The sequence below is a fragment of the Sminthopsis crassicaudata genome, chromosome 3 (genome assembly GCF_048593235.1).
Source record: "Sminthopsis crassicaudata isolate SCR6 chromosome 3, ASM4859323v1, whole genome shotgun sequence".
Lineage (NCBI taxonomy): Eukaryota > Metazoa > Chordata > Mammalia > Dasyuromorphia > Dasyuridae > Sminthopsis > Sminthopsis crassicaudata.
In genome coordinates, this window is record NC_133619.1 from 417,146,188 (window position 1) to 417,168,418 (window position 22,231).

At 34.1% G+C, this 22,231-nt stretch overlaps 1 protein-coding gene across 1 annotated transcript in view; it reads left to right on the forward strand.

The window, feature by feature from the left end:
* The first annotated feature begins 8,042 nt into the window (after nt 1-8,042).
* The window catches only part of MSTN (myostatin), a 51,041-nt gene continuing 36,852 nt past the window's right edge, over nt 8,043-22,231 (forward strand). The window contains exon 1 of the mRNA XM_074302870.1: nt 8,043-8,155. The gene's annotated coding sequence lies outside the window, so the exon portion shown is untranslated. The remainder of the gene's footprint in view (nt 8,156-22,231) is intronic.

Sequence of the window (22,231 nt, forward strand, 5' to 3'; positions counted from 1 at the left end):
ATTAAAAAAGATAAGAAGAAAACAAAATTACTAGTATCAGAAATAAAAGGGGTGAATTCACCACCAGTTAAGAGGAAATTGTTAGGGCATATTTTGCTCAATTGTATGCCAATAAATTTGAAAATCTAAATGAAATGTATCTGCTGAAATAAAGTTATCCAGATTAACAAAAGAAATAAAGACTTAAATAATCCAATCTTAGAAAAAAGAAATTAAACAATTCCCCAATAAACTTCCTAAGGGAAAAAAATCTCTAGGCAGATGGATTCCCATGAAAATTCTACAAAACATTTAAAGAACAATGAATTCTAATGCTATTTATACTATTTGGAATAGAACCAGAAGTATGTTATACACACAACAGCAAAGTTGTTTGATAGAGAATTGTGAATGACTTAGCACTTTTCAGCAATACAATGGTCCGAGACAATCACAATCACAAAGGACTAATGATGACATGTACTATTTATTTACAGAGAAAGAACTGATATTAATATAGAAGGAAAATGCTAATTTTGACTTTTTAATTTTTAAAATTTGAACAAAATGACTAATATGGAAATGGTTTCTATAACTGCACATATATAACCTATATCTGATTGCTTACCATTTCCAGGAGGGGATAGAAAAGAGGAGGGTTAGAATTTGGTATTCAAAACTTTAAATAATTTTTTTTAAAAAAAGAATCATCTCTTTGAAAATCACAATTAAAAAAAAATTGACTGGGCAGCCAATATTGTTGCTTGCCTGATTTGATGTTTGAAGATATCAGTTCTACCTGAATAGTTCAAGTCATAGGACTGATATTATTTTGTTCAATATGTCTATTTGTTTCAGATAAATATAACCTCACCAAAAAATAAGACTCAATGGTGTTTAGGGGCTTGTTTTAATTATTATAATGTCACATGCAAATAGTAGCAGGCATAGGACCTCTGTTTGGAAGGGTTATTATGGGTTAATCATTTTTTAGTCATGTCTGATTCTTCATGACCTCAATTGAGATTTTCTTGACAAAAATACTGGGTGTTTTGCCATTTCCTATTCCAGCTCATTTTTACAGATGAGGAACTGAGGCAAACAGAGTGTGATTTGCCCAGGGTCCTATAGCTAATAAATGTCTGAGGTTAGATTTGAACTCACAAAGAAGAACCTTCCTGACTCCAGGTTCCACATTCTATCCACTACACCATCTTGATGCCTTATGTGGGAAATAAGGAATTCTTTTCCATGAAGATTCTGATAGACATACTTCTTAAAATGGCAAATACCTTTGAATGTCTATGAGAATAATTGACTTGAAATTAAACTTCAGCAAGGAACCAAAAGGGATTATCTGATAACATAATACAAAGACAAGAACAATGGTTTATAACAAAAAAAAGTGATTAGTGTTGAATATAAACACTAACCCTGATATAATTGCAATGTGTACTCCAGATAGGAGTTTGCATTGGCAAATACCAGTCTTCTATTTGCTTTTCATCAAAAAGGTTCCCCCCAAAACAGTCATTTAGTTTACTTCCTTTTAAGATTAAAAAAATACACAAAATATAAATCAATGGATTTTAGTTATGGGGTAAATGGAATCACAAGTATTGAAAGTATATGTTATGGATAAGAGCACTATTTTCTCCACATATCCCATTTGAAAGTGAAACAATAACAACAAACAGATTATAGATTTTATGCTTTTTAGGGCATTCTAAAGGAAGTATTACTGAAATAATGACTTATCATATGTAATGTTTAGGCTAGCTTTCTGGAGGACCTAGGGACCAGCCTTGATTTTAGTGGCTGCAGGAGGCAGGAGAGCCACCAGGAGTATGGTCAAAAATAAAATGTCTGTGGCTGAGACTCTCTCAATTCCCAATCCTCTCAACTCTTATATATCATAGTACGATTACATCACTACGACAACTGAACATGTGCAACTGCCCATTACATCACCATAACACCACATATATGTTTAGAGAACCATTATCTCACACTGAGTAGGTGCTTAGCTCTAAGCACCCTGCTGTCCTTGATTCAAGTATACCTTTTCAGAGTTTTGGCCCTCTACAATCATAGAGCTTAGATGGATAGCTAATGACAATATCTAAGATTCAAAATCTTTGAAAGTGAATTTAATATCAGCTATCTCAGAATGATCTTGAAGAAGATGGAGTGAGATCTCTCAAGACAATTATGAAAATCAAGTGATGCTTCATCTACCCCAGAATTGGAGTAGGCCAGAAGATAGTCCTTGGGCTTTGACTCAAAGGATATACCTAAGTCCCCTTTCTGCTATTCTCCCAGGACATCATTTCCCCCCACCTCAATCAAATATGGGCAACTGTGTACCTATTGGCCAAAATTCAATTTCCTGGATAGTTCCCGAATTTAGAATGTAAGACCCTCATCCAATGAGGATAAGGGTCTGTGGTGGGAGGGGTATTTACATTACAGACTATTTAAAGTGTTAAACCTCCTCCTTAAAGAGGGACACTTGGTTCTCAGGAAAATGTATAATAAACTTTCTTTTTGCTTGTAGAGATATCTCCATCTTTTTTTTTTTTTTTTTATTGAATGGTGATCACTTACCGTTCTGAGCCACACAAGTTGAATGATTTAATTCCTATGATATTCATTTGATATTAAGTGATCACATCATGATGAAAAAATATAAACAATTATACTTATATAATGGTTTGTAATGGACCATGATTATAGGCAAAGCCAAGCTCAGATTGAAGATAAGAAAATACTGTCAGGATGTTTTTTTACTATAGACTATATTTAACCTTTCCTATAGATGAAACAAAAATTTGGTGAATAATATTAGATAAAATAATCACCAAAAATGTCACTTAAGATATTATTCTGTTTGTGATGAATCAGATATCTTTAAAAAACAAACAAAATGTCAGAAAGTAAAAAATTTAAGATTTTTTACATAAACAAAACATCCTAACTTAGAAAAATATTTGAAAGTTATTATAAAAGATATAGGGATGAAGACCAGCCAGGTTTTAAAAATTGGCAGGGATGCTACCACTAAGTATTTATACAATATGTTTCAGATATAAGTACATTAAACAATAGATGATGCATTTTTTGAATGTTTTCTATTGTATATTTCTCAGTGCAAATGAAAATAAAGCTTATATGATACTTTTTAATGTGCTTTTTATATCTTTTTATATGTTACAGTAAAAATGTTTATTATGATGTTATGTATTAAAAATTAAACTGGAATTTAGAAAAAAACTAGAATTTAGAAAAAAATACTGCTTAGAATTCTTAAAAAGAGAGAACAAAGTGAAAATAGAAAAACATTTTTTGTTTTTCAATTTGTCATATCTGATAGAAATCTCAAAATGAAAACTCCAAGGAATGTCATAGTCAAAATCCAGAACTTTCCATTTGAATTAAAAATGGAAACAGTCAAAAAATTTAAGACTTAAGAGAAGCAAAAAAAAAAAAAAAAGTAAATAGGAAAGAGAAATCACAAAGGATTCAATGTTAAATTGTTTACATTTTTGTATGGGAGAAATGGTATTTCTAACTCCTAAGAATCTTCTCGTTATTAGTCTGGTCATAAGTAGTATATATAGACAGTGGGAATGGTTGTGAATTTAATATGATAGGATGATTATCTAAAAAAGAAATAAAATTAAAATGTCAGAAAGAGGAATGCATAAATGCATAAATAAATAATACATAATAAATACAATACATAAATAAATAATAGAGAATTAAAAGGAAAATAAAATTTACTCTTTACTTTTTACTAATTTGAGATCAAGGGAAGAGTAAAAGGAAAAGAAGAGCTACAACAGAGAGGAAAAAAAGCTGTTTTATATATAAATCACAGATTCCTCTTTTATCATTTTCTACTTATTTGTAAAGAGAGAAATGCTACCAAAGAAAAGAAAAGGTACAAGAGAATAAAATAGAAGAAAAAAATATACTCAACAGTTACAACCCTGAATTTGATGGGATGAAGGATGCAAATTACCCCATGCAGAATTGATTAGAAAAATAGAATGTAGTGATGAAATCTGATGGATGTGGTGCTTTTCAACAGGCCAACTCCATTGGTCTTTTTTGAAGAGAGCCATCTGTACCCAGAGAGAGGACTGTAGGGACTGAATGTGGATCACAACATAGTATTTTCACCTTTTTTATTGTTGTTTGCTTACATCTTGTTTTTTTTTTGTTTGTTTGTTTGTTTTTGTTTTTTGTCATTTTTTCCCCCCTTTTGATCTGTTTTTTCTTGTGTAGTATGATAATTACAGAAATATGTATAGAAGAATTGCACATGTTTAACATATTGGATTGCTTGCCATTTAGGGGAGTGGGTGGGGACAAGGGAAGGGAAAACTTTGGAACACAAGGTTTTGCAAGGGTGAATGTTGAAAAAAATGTATATATAAACACATATGTTTTGAAAATAAATTTTTAATAAAAATAAAGTCAAAAAATAAAATTTGAGAAAATGTTGACTGGAAACACACAGATTATCAGGATTAAAAATGAAGCTAGAACAAATCAATTATGTCTCAGGTAAACTCAAAAAAGCAACACTAGCAATCGTAACTTCAGGTAAAGTTAAAGTAAATATATATGTGATTAAAAAAGAGGATAAGCAGGAATATTATATATTATACTTAAAGTACTATAAATGTGTCAGCTTAACAATAAAAGAAAATAACTATTTAGATAATTCAATATCAGAAAAAGTCAATTGATAGAGCCATAAATAAACTTCCTTAAAAAATAAAACTCCAGGAATATGTATTCACAGGTGAAATCTATCAAATATTCAGAGAACAATTAATTTCAATATTAGATAAATTGTGAGCAACAATAAAGAAGAAAAGCATCATTCTAATATTTTTATGATACAAATATGATTTTGATACCTAAATTGGGAAGAAGCAAATCAGAGAAAGAAAACACTTTTATTACTTCCCTGTTCTCATACCTTTTCTCCCTCTTGTTTCCCTGTTGGGTAAGATAGATTTCTATACTTAAGTATGTATGCATGTATGTATGTATGTATATATATATATATATATATGTATACATATATATATACACATCTCCTTATCTATCTATATCCTTCTTTGAACTAATTCTGAAATAAGATTCAAGTATTGAGCACTGGTCCTCTCTTTCCCCTCCACAAATGCTCTTGCTTTTATGCTTCTTTCCCCTATTTTTCGCATCCCCCTTTCCCAATGTATCCTTCTTTCTTATCCTTCATTTTTCTTAGAGCATCCCAATATAATTATTTCACACATGTGCTCTTTGTCTATATAGACACCTTCTAATTGTCTTAATAATGATAAAGTTCTTAGGAGTTATATGTATTATCTTCCCATATAGAAATGTAAACAGTTTAACCTTATTGAACCCTTCTGATTTCTCTTTCCTATTTGCCTTTTATGCTTGTCTTCAGTGTTATACTGAAAATCAAATGTTCTATTCAGTTCTGTTTTTTTTTTTAAATCAAGAATACAGGAAAGTCCTCCATTTCTTTAAATATACATTTTTCCCCCCGAGGGATTATACTGAATTTCTGGGTAGATAATTGTTTGTTGTAAACCTAACTCCTTTGCCCTTTGGAATATCATATTGTTACTACTCAGAGAAACAGTTTAATCTGTTGACATAAATTCTTTTGGTAGTCATTTTGCCTTGGGTCCACCTTTTGTTGAATATGAATATTTAACTTGGAGAAAATAAATCCACATGATATCGGTCCAACTATCTACACCACATGCTGCTTTCATCACTCTCAAATACTCTCTTCTCCTTATAATCACATAACCCATAAAGTTTTATTGTATTTAGGTAAAGAGCATGCGGTGTTGATGATGAGAAAGTCATGAGATGCACAAGTCTTTAGTATTAAGTAACCACTACTGTTGTTTGCAATTCCATTTCTCCCAAGGACTCCCACCATGTCCCATAGTCTAAACCTATTCTAGCATTGAAATCATCCAGAATTATAAGCTTGTTCTCTTTTTGGCACATTGACAATAAAGGTCTCCAGGTCTTCATAAAAATTTTTTTTGACTTCAGGGTTTGTCATGGTAGAAGGGTAAGCACTGATGATAGCAACATGGCATTTCCTGCAAATGGCAATTGCATTGTCATGAGTTTGTCATTCATTCCTTTGGTAGGCTTACAAGCTTAATGACTAGATTATATTTGATTATAAAACCTATACCAGTTTCATGGCATTCCCCTTCACTGCAACTACTCTAGAAAACTCTGTAATCAGCTCTGATTTCAGTAAGGCGGCCTTCATTTGAGAGCCTTGTTTGAATTAGGGTTATTATTTGGATGTGATACCTGTCAGAGTACTGAAGTACAGTACTGTTAGAAAAGGAGGAAAATTGTCTCTTCTGTCCCTCAACTTTGACAACTGGTTATTATTTCTTTCTCTCTCATGAGGCTGCCTTTGTTTATAACTCCCCTGAGAGAAGAGGCTAATAGAAGACTATAAAATGGCATGGGGGAGGAGTCACCATAGTTTTGGTTCTGGTTGTACTAGATTTCAAAGGTGTTCAGGAGGAACAAAATAGGGTTTCCTGGAGTAAATGCAAGACCCTGAAGTAGAATGACTTGGGAATATCAGGGGAAAAGAGTCACTGATAGAGACTAGAACTCCCCTATTCCCACTCCCCTAACTATGGCAATTTTTGTTTCTGGTTTTCTATGTAGAGAAGTAAGACACTGCAACAGGATGAGAGGAAAAATATGAGACTCAACTTGGGGAAGGGAGGAAGACCCAATACTGTGAAGACAAACCTTAGTATTTAGTAATCAGGAATGAAGAGGAAGTAGATTAAATTCCACTCAGGAAGTAGACTGGAAGCAGGTAGAACAAAAGTGATGTCCTAGGTTGGTGAAAAAGGATATTTGGGACAAACTGACCCAAAGACAGAAAGAAACAGTCTGTTTTGCTTATAGGAACCCAGAGAGGCACAGCCACAGAAACATCCCACCTTCCTGCTACCTAGCTCTTTGCAGATACAAAGCACAAATGTAGGGGGTTATGACATTTTCTGAGAATGTACTCAGTAAATATTAAGAATCAGAATGTGGCCACAAACCATAATTTAAAAGACAATTCTGTTTATACTTATCTTTCACACAGATTATAAAGAGCCAGAAATTTCAGCTTCCTGAAAGGTTTCCTGATTCATCTTTATTGGGGAAAAAGGAGGTCAGCAAACAGGCACATTTCATCATGAAGGTGGAATAAAAACATTGAAGAAAATTACTTTATGCTAAAAATAATAGAGAAATGTCATAAATAATCTAAATATAGTAATCAATGGCTTTTTGGTATTTTAAATAAAATTTAAAGATATGTTTAATAAAAAATTGACACAAGTGAGGGCAATTGAGATCAAATCAAAGGCTTTTTAAAAATCAGGATTTAAAAAATCAGATTAAGGAATATCATGATTAGAAAGTTTCAGAAATACTCTAACATTTGTGGGAAGTGGGTGGAGGGTAGAGTAGGGTGAGGTAACCTAGGAGACAGCAATAAAAGCTAGAGGTCTACAAAGGCTAAAAGACATTCAAAAGCAAAGGGAGAGAGCTTTCACTTGGAAAATAGACATACCCCACAGTAGAAAAGGCAGTAGGAATATATAAGGAATTCTAGTGAGTAAAGTATCCTAGTGAGTCTCAGCCATGTCCCATGTGTAACTTTTTGCCAAAAACATGAGAACATGCTTGCAGTTATCTAATGAAATGCCAGAAAACTTACAAAGGGAAGGCCACTCTCCCTTTCCTTTTTTGCTGACCTATGTTTACCTTAGAAACCTGGCCAGTTCTCTGAAAAATGCAGTCATCCTAAAAGAATGAACAAATAATTCTCTTTGTGGGTCCCTAGAGAGGCAGCACCCTGCACCTGCAAGGCTGTTTAGTCTTAAGAGTCACGTACCAAAAGAATTCCTTAGCATAGAGCCTTCTTTGTTCTTAGCCTATAAAAACCTCTCAATGGGAAAGGGACTTTGAGAATCTCACCCAGGAGAGAATGTACACCTTACCTGGAGCCTTTTCCATTTTGAGACCCTGAATGGCCATGACTAGGGATTCTCCCAGGCAAAAAATTCAGGTGTTGGTGCTTCCTTGTTGTGGTGATGTATGTTGTCTGTTGTTTGTTTGTTTTTTTTTTCTTATATTGTTTTTATTGTTATGGTGATTGTTGATTGTGTATTATTTTTATGCTATGTCTCCTTTTCCCTTATGTCTTATTTGAATCAACATTCTGAACAATAAAAGTGGGTGCCTGTTGAATGCAAATTCTGAACCTAGATTAGCCTTATAGAATGGATATCTTAATTGCATATGAAAGGCCAGAAAGATCATGAATGTACCCTCTAGGCATAGACTGCATTCCTGTCTTTGTCACAAGTTGCTCATCAATAAAAAATTCCTTTAGGAATTTGGGAGGTGAAAATGACCAAAGTAAAATTAATTACCTTATGGAAACTTGGAGTGGTTTGAGAATGGAAGGGGTTTCTGAGCTAGGAAGGGATTTCTGAGCTAGGAAAATACTTTCCAAGGAAAGGTGATTTTTTTTTGCCTGTGAGGTGACCAGGAACCTTCTGGTTGAGGCTCTAAAGAAGCCTTAGAGGAAAAGCTTCTGGTGATCCACAGCTAAGGTAAGGTTTGCCCTAAATGAAAGAGCTCTATAGCACTCCTGCTGACAAGAGTTTGATATTCCCAAACCTAACCCATAGCTGAAGGTAGGAAAAAAAAGATAGCAGCAGGGTTTCAAAGCTAAGATCCAAGAGATGAAAAGAGTGATCTGTCCAGTAGAGATGCTGCATTCTAAGAGTCAGGTAGCTGAAAAGCCATCCTGGCCTGAGTATTAATAATATAATTTGGGAGAGCAATTTTGGCACTAAGTGATATGATTGCTGTAGGCAACAAATACTAGGGTTCAATCATGTGAAGAATTCACAATGGCAAAAGGTAGGTTTATTTAAGGGAAGAGGTTACAGACAAAATGAAGAAATATAATAGACACCAGGAATGGTAAACATAAAATAGAGTTGGGAGAGCATATAATTAGCAAGGAAAGGGATTTTAACAATTAATGATAGGAAAGTTCCCTCATGGAACTCACAATTAACCAAGAGAAAGGGAATACATCATAAGGTTGCAATATGCCCTTAGCTGGCAGGCTAAATTCATAGAGGAATTTAGCATACTAAAAGAGTTAGTTAGTTATAAGAAGATACCATGAAGCATATGGGAGGGATAAGAGGAAAGATACCATGAGATATGGGGTAAAGAGAATGAGAGAAAAAACACCATGTGCCACTGAGGAGAGGAGAAGAAAAAGGTAATGAGACAGAGTGCCATGGCAGGCCATAACCCCAAAAGGGATTCAGCAGAGTTAGTATGAGCCACAGACAGATTTAGAGGGGACCTCAAAGATTTGATGTAACTTGGAATTCTGGATGGACACAGCAAAGTGGGGCTATCCATGATTTCCACAAAGGGTGGGAGCATAAGGATAAATTGATCCCCATCAGTGCTCTTCCCTGCTTGCCTCAGGGATAATTTTATCAATACTTCAGGCATTCTCTGCCAACCCCACCTAGTTACACAGGACCTCATCAATAGGGGCCCTGGTAAGGAGTCAGCACAGTCATTAAGTGATCTGCACCCTTGGAGGAATAGCTCCAATAGATCCGAAGTGATCCAGTGAAGATTCTGTGCTTTGTAAAAAGCCCACCCAGCTGTACAGCAGAACTCATAATGAACTTGTTAAAAACTCTGGAGAGAAAAAAGACTGAGGCCATGGAGAAGTAGACTTATGAATTGAATTGTCTTGGTCATGTATGTCTCCTACATACATACATACATATATATATATATATATATATATATATATATATATATATATATATATATATGCTTTTGCTAAAGAAATAACCAAGCAAAGGGAAGAGCCCTGATAGAGGCCCACGAACTTTCATTTAGGAGGAAAGACACCTACAAGGTTAGCTCTAGAATCAGTACTTAGTAGTAAAAAAGAATAATAGTAACAGTAACAGAACTAAGTAACAATAGTGAGAACTATCTCTCTGGAGACCTAGTGTGACAGTAATACATGAGCTAGACAAATTAAAAAAGGGAATTGTTGTATTAGGAATTTCCCACTGTGGTTACTGTACTAGCACAGTGGATAAAAAGTAACTAGAGATATTTGGAACAAATATGATGCCAATTAAAAAGTATTATTTTGTATTAGTAAACATGGCAGTAAGAATACAAAAGAATAATGTGAGAATGGTTAGTAAAAGTATATGGATTGAATCAGACTAGAAAAACCTGATTTATCTTCATGATCAAATGTCATAGTTGAGGCCCTGGCCTTCCATGGTAGTGAGGTTGATGAGAGTTAGGTAAGGGGTAACCCCTTTTGGTTCAGTGCAAGGATGCATAGTTAAATTCAGTCTACTGATGGCACAGAGTCCCCTGTAAAGGAATTTACAGGCCGGAAAACCTAGATTGATAAAAAAGGTTTATTGTAGGGGTTTGGAAGTAAGGTTAAAGGTAGAAAGACGCCAGGGCCAGAGCTGGTCACCGGGTGGACAGGAACCTTTACCGGTCAGTGTAAGGACACCATGTTTGGGCTCCTGCAATGAGTGGATTCCAGGGTTTCCTTTTTATAATCTTAAAGGTGGCTGAAGTCCCAGGCTCCTGGTTGGTTTTGGCCAGGGTTAGCATTGAATAGAATTCAATGGGTTTTTAGATAAGGAAGAAGCTGTTTGTGGGAGTTGGGGAAACCTGAGCAGATAGTGGGAGGCTGGGAAAGCCCAGATATCACTGGAATTCAAAAGGGTGCTTTTTGACCAGGATTTGTGAATCAAAGATCTTAGCTTCTTCAGCCATGGGGGGGGAGGGGGGAAGGGGAAGAAGGGGGTTTAAGAATCAGAAAGGAATCTTAAAGGGACCTCAACCCACATCAGGGTTAGGTTCTCTTTCTCACACTTTTTGCTCATTGAAGCCCCATCATAGAATCATAAAGACCCATTTTTTAGAGATTAGGTTTTGCCCATATCTATGTTTCCCCAAAAGTGAGAATATACTTGAAAGTATATTCTTTATACTTGTTGTTTATACTGTATACTTAGTATATAATATAAATCACATGTGGGAGAGATATTTAATTGCTATAGGTAAAAAATCAGATCAAAAGATGGAAGAAAAAATGTGAAAAAAATGAGCAAACAACAACAACAAAAGATGAAAATACTATGCTTTGATCCATATTCACTCTCCATAGTTCTCTCTCTGAATGTGGATACTCTTTCCAATTATTGGAGTTGTCTTGCATCAATTCATTGTTGAAAAGAACCAATTCAGTTACAGTTGATCATCACATAATCTTGTTGCTGTGTACAATGTTCACTTAGTTCTACTCATTTCACTTTACATCAGTTCATGTAAGTCTTTCCAGGCTTTTCTGAAATCAGCCTGCTTTTCATTTCTTATAAAGCAATAATATCCCATTACATTCATATATCATAACTTATTTAGCCATTCCCCAATTGATGGGCATCCACTTAATTTTCAGTTCCTTGCCACTAAAGGGGCTAAAACAAACATTTTTGCACATGTGAGTCCTTTCTCCTCCTTTTTAAGATTTCTTTGGGATATAGACCCAGTAGAAACTATGCCTTTTGGGCATAGTTTCAAATTGTGCTCCACAATGGCTTGATCAGTTTACAACTCTACCAACAATGATTAGTGTCCCAGTTTTTTCAGATTCTCTTCAACATTTATCATTAGATTTTCCTGTCACTTTAGCTAATCTGAAAGGTGTGAAGTGGTAACTCAGAGTTGTCTTTAATTTGCAATTTCTCTAATCAATAGTGACTTAGAACATTTTTTTCCATATGACAAGAAATGACTTTAATTTCATCATCTAAAAAATGTCTGTTTATATCCTCTGACCATTATCAAGTGGGGAATGGCTTGTATTTTTATAAATTTGAGTCAATTTTCTATATATTTTAGAAATGAGGCCTTTATCAGAAACACTGGATGTAAAAATTTCCCCCCAGCTTTCTGCTCCCCTTCTAATGTTGACTGCATTAGTTTTATTTGTAAAAAAACAAAAAAAACCCTTTTAAATATAATAAAAATTATCCGTTTTGCATCTTCTTTGGCCATAAATTCCTTTCTTCTCCACAGATCTGAGAGGTAGATTATCTCTTGTTCTCCTAATTTGCTTATGATATTACCCTTTATGTCTAAATCACAAACCCATTTCAACCTTACTTGGGCATAGGGCATTAGATGTTGGTCAATGCCTAGTTTCAGGTATTATTTTCCAGTTTTTCCAGCAATTTTTGTCAAATAGCGAGTTCATTTCTGAGAGGCTAGAATCTTTGAATTCATCAAACACTAGATTACTATAGCATTGACTATTGTATCTTGTGAATTTAGCCTATTTCACTGACCCAATTCTCTATTTCTTAGCCAATACCCCTTTGTCATTTCAAAGCAAAAGTCCTTCAGCAATGAATTACGAAAGACCATAAAAGTTCCCACATAGTTGACTGAAAGCAGGAAGTTCTATATGTGTTTTGTGGGGCTGGGTCTATAAAACAATAAAGCAATTCTTTCTCACCCCCTCATAAAGCAGAAAAAACTTAGATAAAAGCAATAACCCTACAAGTTTGCTTCTGTCTTCTTCATATATATTACCACTATCATCTAAACCTGACATTCTTTTAAAGATCAATTTTTATCCCCCCAAAAGCAAGCCCTTTTAAGATTAGATAACACTGACTAAGTAAAGAACATCTATAAAAAGTTGAATAAAACTGAATATTCTAAAATCATTGCAAGTTTTCCTACCATGTACTAACCATGAAGTTATAACATTGGTTTAGCCTCTTGTCATTATGCAATGGCTTTAAAATTTTCCTTAGGACAGAGTCCAAAACATTTACCCATTCACTGACCTTTTAATGATTGTCCAAAGTGAAGTAAAAGCCATGACATAACTTTGTTATATATCATATTCCATAAAAGCTTTCTAAATTATCAAAGTACCCTCCTTCATCCTCACCCCAAGTTCCTCTTCTATACAAGTAAGTTATTTGTTGAGTTATGTTAGTTCTCCTTTATCAGAAAGCATGAATGAAGAGAAATTGTTCATTTCTTTAGTATTATGAGTTTTATGTATCTTAGTTTATCAACTCATTATAGAAAGATCTTAATTATGAGGAAAAGCATTTAAGCTACCAGACAAATATCTGAGATATTCAGGCACTGTCATTTGTTTTTAGTTCAACCAAACCATGTGTGTGGAAAATTGCTACTAATTAATCTGAAAATCCCCCTATCAATAAATGGTCTAAAAACTTCCACAAGCATGTTATGTGATATTCACTCTTCCTGTACATGAGTAGGTAAAAAAAAAAATTAAAGAACAAGAAAACGAAATGCAAGCAAACAACAACTGAAAGAGTGAAAATGCTATGTTGTGGTCCACACTTAGTTTCCACAATCCTCTCTCTGGATGTAGATGTTTCTCTTTATCACTGAACAATTGGAACTGGTTTGAATCATCTTATTGTTGAAGAGGGCCATGTGCTCAGAACTGATTATCATATAATCTTGTTGTTACTATGTATAATGATCTCCTGGTTTTACTCATTTAGCATCAGTTCATGTAGGAGGATTCTCCAAGTCTCTCTGAAATCATCCGGCTGGTCATTTCTTACAGAACAATAATATTCTATAACATTCACTTGTTATAATTTATTCATCCATTCTCCAACTGATGGGAATTCATTCAGTTTCCAGTTTCTTGCCATGACAAAAAGGGCTGCCACAAGTATTTTTGCACATGTGGGTCCCTTTCCTTCTTCTAGAATCTTTTTGGAATATAAGCCCAGTAGAAACACTACTGGGTCAAAATCAAAGTTTGATAACTTTTTGAGCATAGTTCCAAATTGCTCTCCATAATAGTTGGATCCATTCACAGTTCCACTAACAATCTATCAATGCCCCAGTTTTCCCACATCCCCTCTAAATTCATCATTATCTTTTCCTATTATTTTAGCCTATCTGAGAGGTATGTAGTGATATTTCAGAGTTGTCTTAATTTGCATTTCTCTGATCAATAGTGATTTGGAGCACCTTTTTTAAAAGACTAGAAGTAGTTTAAATTTCTTCATCTGAAAATTGTCTGTTCATACACTTTGACCATTTATCAATTGGAGAATGGCTTTAATTCTTATAAATTTGAGTCAGTTCTCTATATATTTTAGAAATGAGACCTTCATCAGAACCTTTGAATGTAAAAATATTTTCCTAGTTTATTGAAGGGAAGCAGTTCTATGAAAGGTCTTGTCAGTAGTATAGAATGCTAAAGAGAAATCAAAGGAGCATAATGACTTTGAGAAAATCTAGAAATTATATCAATTCAGAATTTTATTAGTTCTCACAAAATCATTTTATAAAATTATTAGGAAATATTTTTGTTTTTATTATTTAATAACATATATTACATATGACATTAGATATAATAACAATACAATATGTAATTATATATACATATATATATAGCCCTATATATAACTAATGACCAAAGTACCTCATTTTAGAAAGATCAAATATTTTAAAAGAATAATAACCATTCATTCAAGGTAGTAATGGAAGCACTATGTCCACATTGTAGAAGAGACTGACTAAGTTGATGAATGGCCTCAACACTATACCATATGAAGATCATCTGTATAAAGAACTGGGAATTTTTAGCTTTCAAAATTCAGCAACTTAAAGGGCAGTCATTGGAAAGATGTTTGGCTCCAGAAGCAAAACTATAAGCAAAAGGTGGAAAAGGCTATACACAATTTTTTTAAGCAAATAGAGTTTTCTAAAAATAAAATAGATGTCTTTAGGAGTGGTACCTTCAAACAAATCCTGAATGACCACTTTTTTAAAGGATTTTGCTCATGTTTGGACTGGAATAAATGACTTCTGAGGGCTTTTCTAACTCTCACATTCTGGAATTCTGCTCTTCTAGCAGCTACAATTATTTGTCCTTGCTGCAAAATTCAAGTTAACTCAGGTTGATGAGCATTGATCATCTATTATGTGTAAGGCTGAATGTACTGCTGAAAAAAACTAAAGTTTTATAAATCATCATGGTCCCTTGATTTCAAAGAGATTTCAGTTTAGTAGAAAAGCAAAGACACACAGATAGATATAGTGTAACTTAGAAAACAAGTACAAAGAAGAATCTATATTGTGTTCTAAACCAGAATAAATGGTTTTCTAATTCTCTAATACCATGGTAAAGAGAATCCTTATGAAACATTAGGAGATATAAATATATAAGATCAGAAGAATTTATATACACACACACACACATACACACACACACACACACACACACACACACACACACACACACACACATATATATATATATAAATTGTTCTGATCTTACTTCCTACTGTTGATTTTTGTTAATGGAATATTTGGAACACAGTGGGAGGTATCTGATCTACAATCTAGTGTGCCTACTATTTCCATCTTTCAGCTTTTGGCAGAATTATAATTTTGGAAGACAAATGAATGATGAATCTCAGTAGGAAGTGCTGCCACCTACTGATTCCTCTCAGAAGCTCAGTGAACTTGGTAAAAGTGCTAATAAAATCAACCTGATTTTATTACTATTGGGAATCAATACTAAATCTTGTGAGGGTTGAATCTAATCTCTGACAATAATACTTGGGTTAATTTTTAAAGCGTAGTCATCAGTTAAACCAGAGAATCTGAATTGTTACTTATTTTGTGATCTCTTAAAATTATTAGCTTCAACAGCTTCTCCAATAGCATTCTCAGCATCTCTGCTTAGTTATCAATTGTGTCTGGGAGTCAATAGAATCTGGAGGATGGCTAGGCTCTCAACTTGCTCTTTTCTGATGTTTTGGGGCAGAAACCAGGAAGATACTGAGCTGATGTGATTCAAATAAAGAGTATAATATTGGACTGGCCATTATGTCATCATCACTATGTTTTTTGAACTGATATGCCTTGTGTGTGTGGCCTTATTAGTCAGAAGACACATGATGAATATTACTATCAATATCATCACAATAATACAAGGAAAGAATACTCAAGACTAAGACATCTTTGGGACCCTGCCACTACCACTGAATCTCTGTCTTTTTTACTCCTTTACTGTAGTCACCCTAACTTCTCACACTGGTACTGTAATATGCCTCCTCAATGCCATACAACATCTCTATTACTGTATCATGGAAAAGACTGTTCTTTTAAAAAAAAAATCAACCAATCAGTAAACATTTATATAAGTGCCTACTTCAGGCAGCTAGGTAGTGCATCAGTTAAGTGACCTTGGGGTTGGAAGACTCACTTTTCTGAATTCAAATCTGGCTTCAGATACTTACTAGCTCTGTGACCATGAGCAACTCATTTAGCCCTATTTGCCTCAGTTTCCTCTTTTGTAAAATGAGCTGGAGAAGGAAATGGCAAAAAACTCCACTGTCTTTGCCAAGAAAACCCCAAGAAGGTGACAGAAAGTTGGACATATCTGAAAAATAATTAAAAAAGCAACATACACCAGTAAGTTAATTACTTCTGGATATCCCTTGAATTCCCTGTGGAATTCTTCCTTTCCCTGTTCTTGAAGCACAAAGTTATAGAGGGAATGTAGCTATCAGTGTTGTGAATGTCATTATTTCTGTCTTTCAATTCTAATACCTTAATCTTCTAATTCAGCGGAAGAAGTCTTTTTTAAAATTAATTTTATAATTATAATTTTTTTTCACAGTACATATGCATGGGCAATTTTTTTTACAACATTATCCCTTGTATTCACTTTTCCAAATTTTCCCCTCCCTCCCTCTACTCCCTCCCCTAGATGACAGGCAATCCCATACATAATAAGTGTGTTACAGTATATCCTAGATACAATATATGTGTGTAAAACCAAATTTCTTGTTGCACAGTAAGAATTGGATTCCAAAGGTATAAGTAACCTGGGTGGAAAGACAATAGTGCAAACATTTTACACTCATTTCCTAGTGTTCCTTCTCTGGGTGTAGCTGTTTCTGTCCATCATTGATCAACTGGAACTGAATTGGATCTTCTCTATGTTGAAGATATCCACTTTATTTAGAATATATCTTCATACAATATCGTTGTTGAAGTGTATAGTGATCTCCTGGTTCTGTTCATTTCACTCAGCATCAGTTCATGTAAGTCTCTCCAAGCCTCTCTGTATTCATCCTGCTGGTCATTTCTTACAAAGCAATAATATTCCATAACATTCATAAACCATAATTTACCCAACCATTCTCCAATTGATGGGCATCCATTCATTTTCCAGTTTCTAGCCACCACAAAAAGAGCTGCCACAAACATTTTGGCTCATACAGGTCCCTTTCTCTTCTTTAATATTCCTTTGGGATATAAGCCCAATAGTAGCACTACTGGATCAAAGGGTATGCACAGTTTGATAACTTTTTGGGCATAGTTCCAAATTGCTCTCCAGAATGGCTGGATTCTTTCACAACTCCACCAACAATGCATCAGTGTCCCAGTTTTCTCACATCCCCTCCAACATTGCGCATTCTTTCCCTGTCATCTTAGCCAATCTGACAGGTGTGTAGTGGTATCTCAGAGCTGTCTTAGTTTGCATTTCTCTAATCAGTAGTGATTTGGAACACTTTCATATGAGTGGATATAGTTTCAATTTCATCATCTGAAAATTGTCTGTTTATGCCTTTTGACCATTTATCAACTGGAGAATGTTTTGATTTCTTATAAATTAGAATCAGTTCTCTGTATATTTTGGAGATGAGGCCTTTATCAGAATCTTTAACTGTAAAAATATTTTCCCAATTTGTTACTTCCATTCTAATGTTGTTTGCATTAGTTTTGTTTGTACAAAAGCTTTTTAATTTGATGTAATCAAAATCTTCCATTTTGTGATCAATAATGATCTTTAGTTCTCCTTTGATCACAAATTCCTTCTTCCTCCACAAGTCTGAGAGGTAAACTATCCTATGTTCCTCTAATTTCTTTATGACCTCATTCTTTATGCCTAAATCATGGACCCATTTTGATCTTATCTTAGTATGTGGTGTTAAGTGTGGGTACATGCCTAGTTTCTTTTTTTTTTTTTTTGTACTATATTTTATTTTATTTTGTCAAACATTTTGCAATTACATTTTAATTTGATTAAGATCAGTTGTTTTGCTTGTTGTATCTGGTTTACTATATTGAAAATACCTGCTTCATATACTGTCAAAAAATTTATAATTATAAAATTTAAAAAAATCCTGCTTCAAAAGAAAAAAAAGATATATTTAAGGGAAATTATAGGAATAAATCAGGACCTTAACTTTCTTGCCTATACCATATATAAGCTGAATGTGTTTAACTGGAGGGTGAGTGGTTGAATTTTTTTTTATCCTTTCATTTTATTTTATTTTATTAATTTTATAATTATAACATTTTTTGACAGTACATATGCATAGGTAATTTTTTTCTCACTTCACTCTTTATTTTTTTAAATTTTATTTTATAATTATAACTTTTTTTTTTGACAGTACATATGCATGGGTAATTTTTTACAACATTATCCCTTGCACTTACTTCCATTCAGATTTTTTCCCTTCCTCCCCCAACTCCCTCCCCCAGATGGCAGGCAGTCTTATACATGTTAAATATATTACAACATATTCTAGATACAATATATGTGTGTAGAACCGAATTTCTTGTTGCACAGGAAGAATTGGATTCAGAAGGTAAAAATAACAGTTTACACTCATTTCCCAGTGTTCCTTTTCTGGATATAGCTGATTCTGTCCCTTCCATGCCTAGTTTCTGCCATATTAATTTCCAGTTTTCCCAGCAGTTTTTGTCAAATAATGAATTCTTATCCCAAAAATTGGGATCTTTGGGTTTGTCAAACACTAGATTGCTATTTTTATTCACTATCTTGCCCTGTGAACCTAACCTATTCCACTGATCAACTATTTCTTAGCCAATACCAAATGGTTTTGGTGACTGCTGCTTTATAATATAGCTTTAGATCAGGTACAGCTAGATCACCTTGATCTGACTTTTTTTTTTTTCATTAATTCCTTTGAAATTCTCAACCTTTTGTTCTTCCATATGAATGTTATTTTTTCTAGGTCATTAAAATAGTTTCTTGGGAGTCTGATTGGTATAGCACTAAATAGATTAGTTTGGGGAGTATTGTCATCTTTATTATATTTGCTCGGCCTATCCAAGAGCACTTAATGTCTTTCCAATTATTTAAATCTGACTTTATTTTTGTGGCAAGTGTTTTGTAATTTTGCTCATATAATTCCTGACTTTCCTTTGGTAGATATATTCCCAAATATTTTATACTCTCAACAGTTATTTTGAATGGAATTTCTCTTTGTATCTCTTGCTGTTGGATTGTGTTGGTAATGTATAAAAATGCTGAAGATTTATGTGGATTTATTTTTTATCCAGCAACTTTGCCAAAGTTGTGAATTATTTCTAATATTTTTTATTAGAATCTCTGGGGTTCTCTAAGTATACCATCATGTCACCTGCAAAGAGTGATAGTTTGATTTCCTCATTACCTACTTTTATTCCTTTAATCTCTTTCTCAACTCATTGCCGAGGCTAGCATTTCTAATACAATATTGAATAGTAATGGTGATAGTGGGCAATCTTGTTTCACTTCTGATCTTACTGGGAAAGGTTACAGTTTATCCCCATTACATATTATGCTTACTGATGGTCTTAAATATATGCTCCTGACTATTTTAAGGAATAGTCCATTTATTCCTATACTCTCAAGTGTTTTTAATAGGAATGGATGTTGTATTTTATCAAATGCTTGAGATGATCATATGGTTTTTGTTAATTTGATTATTAATATGGTCAATTATACTAATAGTTATCCTAATATTAAACCAGCCCTGCATTCCTGGTATAAGGAAGAAGTCTTTAAATCAAAAGACTTAATTCATTCCTAAGGAAAGTGTGTTGTCTTTTGAAGGAGTGAATATTAGAGAGAGATAAAAAGATATGCCACCTCATTTTGAGAGGCAATTACAAAACATAAGTTATTACAAAATATAAGTTCAGGGCAGGATATTAAATAAGGGGACAGGATGAGAATGATAGCTCTGACTTGTTCCTTTTTGAGTTCTAATGAGCTAATACTATAATTAATATCCTCACCCTATCCACAGTTGGAAATTATTTCCAATTATAGGATGTGTTGGAGCCAACTTGAACTGACTTGTGAGAGGCATTTGTTAAATTTTCAGTATGAACATTTATACTTTTGAAATGGGATAGTGTTAGGTTCTTACTAAGTGCTAATGAGATAATGAGATATTAGGTTCTTACTAAGTGCTAAGTCGGTACTTAACAATTCTCTAGTTCCGGCCTTTACTGAGAGTTTTACTTGTGAATTCCTGGGGAAGAGCTTGCATGCTTAGGAGGAGCAAGTTCATTGGTTGAAGTAATTCTTCCCAGAAGCCCTTGCATTATCCCACACCCATTCTCTGGGAGGATAAAAGAGGGCAGCTCTGGAGGAAGGGGGGATTTTCGTCTGGACAAGACTTGAGGCTGCTCTCTGCAGGAAGGGAAGTCGGCTCTCTACAGGAAGAAGAATCTGTCCGAGAGATTTGAGTTGACACAGTAGATCTCCTCTCAGAGAGCGATCAGCAGCTTCTGGAGACAACAGCATGTTCCAGGATAGCACTACAAATGGTAGTCTGATTTAATGTCACTTGACTGGCCTTAAGAAAGTGATGGTGAAAATGTTAATAATGCAGATCAAATTTAAAAGTATGTCCTATATACATCTTTTCAGAGAGGTAGTTGTTAAACATTTATCAGCATCCTATATATATTTTATATGTATAATAGTTGTTTGAATAATGTTTCCTCCATTTGAATGTGAATGCCTTCAGAGCAGGGGCTGTTTTTTGTCTTCCTGACCACAGAGATGATATTTTCTATTCACTGGGCTACATAGCTGCCCAGAAAAAATAGAAAATCAATGTAGTTGAATCATTTCTATGACCTTCCCATCACTTTTCCTCCTTTAATATGACAGGACCTTCTTGTATTCCTCTATGGTCTTTTTTATTTACCTTCCCTAATGAGTGAAATGGGAAACTGAGGACTTTTCAGAATAATAACTGCAGGCCCTTACCAAAGGTCTGTTAATCAATAAGGCTGTGGGAAGAAGAGCAAAAGACTTGCTCTTCTAGCAGAAATATATGAGATAAACTTTGAAAGGCCACCATAAACTTAGGAAAACACACCTGTAAACACTTGTAAACCATGTAAAACTAACCACCATAAAATTTAGGTAAACACATCTTCAATAAGTCAACCATAAGGGCCTGGCTAGAATTTAGTAAACCTATGCCATTTCCAAGCATTAAGCAGGGTAGTGAAAATTAATTGAATAAGGGGAGAGAAGGGGTCATGGACTTGTGTGGAGAGCTCCAGTGAGTGTACTGTCCATTTTTCATGAGATCCTAATAAAACTTCTATTCTTCACTTTGAGATATCTCTGAGTATTTTTGAATTGGGTTTGTTGTACCACACACTAACAATAAATCAGGATCGAAATAAGCTCTTTCCCATGTTTTTCCCACCCTCCATTCAATGTTTTATCTCCTTAGCCACCAACATTTCCAGCAATCAAGGACAGTGTAGCTTTCTCTAACCCTATTATCCAAGTTCATGCCAACATGCATTTAGTTGCTAATTAAGGATCTCCTTTGTACTGGTTTGGAAAATTCATTTCAGTTCTCATCTGTAGAAGGAAAGTGCTGAACATGTGTATATCTTAGGTTCCTTTTAGCTCTGAATTTTACATGGAACTATGAACCTATGAAGAGGTGATTTTTAAATCCCTTCAAGAGTCAGGATAATGTTAAGATGGTTTTTAGGAAGATTTTTTTCAGGCTAGTTCCAGGATTCCTGGAAGTGTATTATTTATCTCCTAGGATTTCTCACACATACATACATATATACATACATACATGATGCATACATATATGGGCTGGAAGGATATTAGAAGCTATCTTATCCAACTCCCTCATTTTATAGAAGAGGAAATTGAGGCCCAGAGAGGTTAAATGATAGAGTTAGAATTTTAATTCATTCCCTCTGGCTC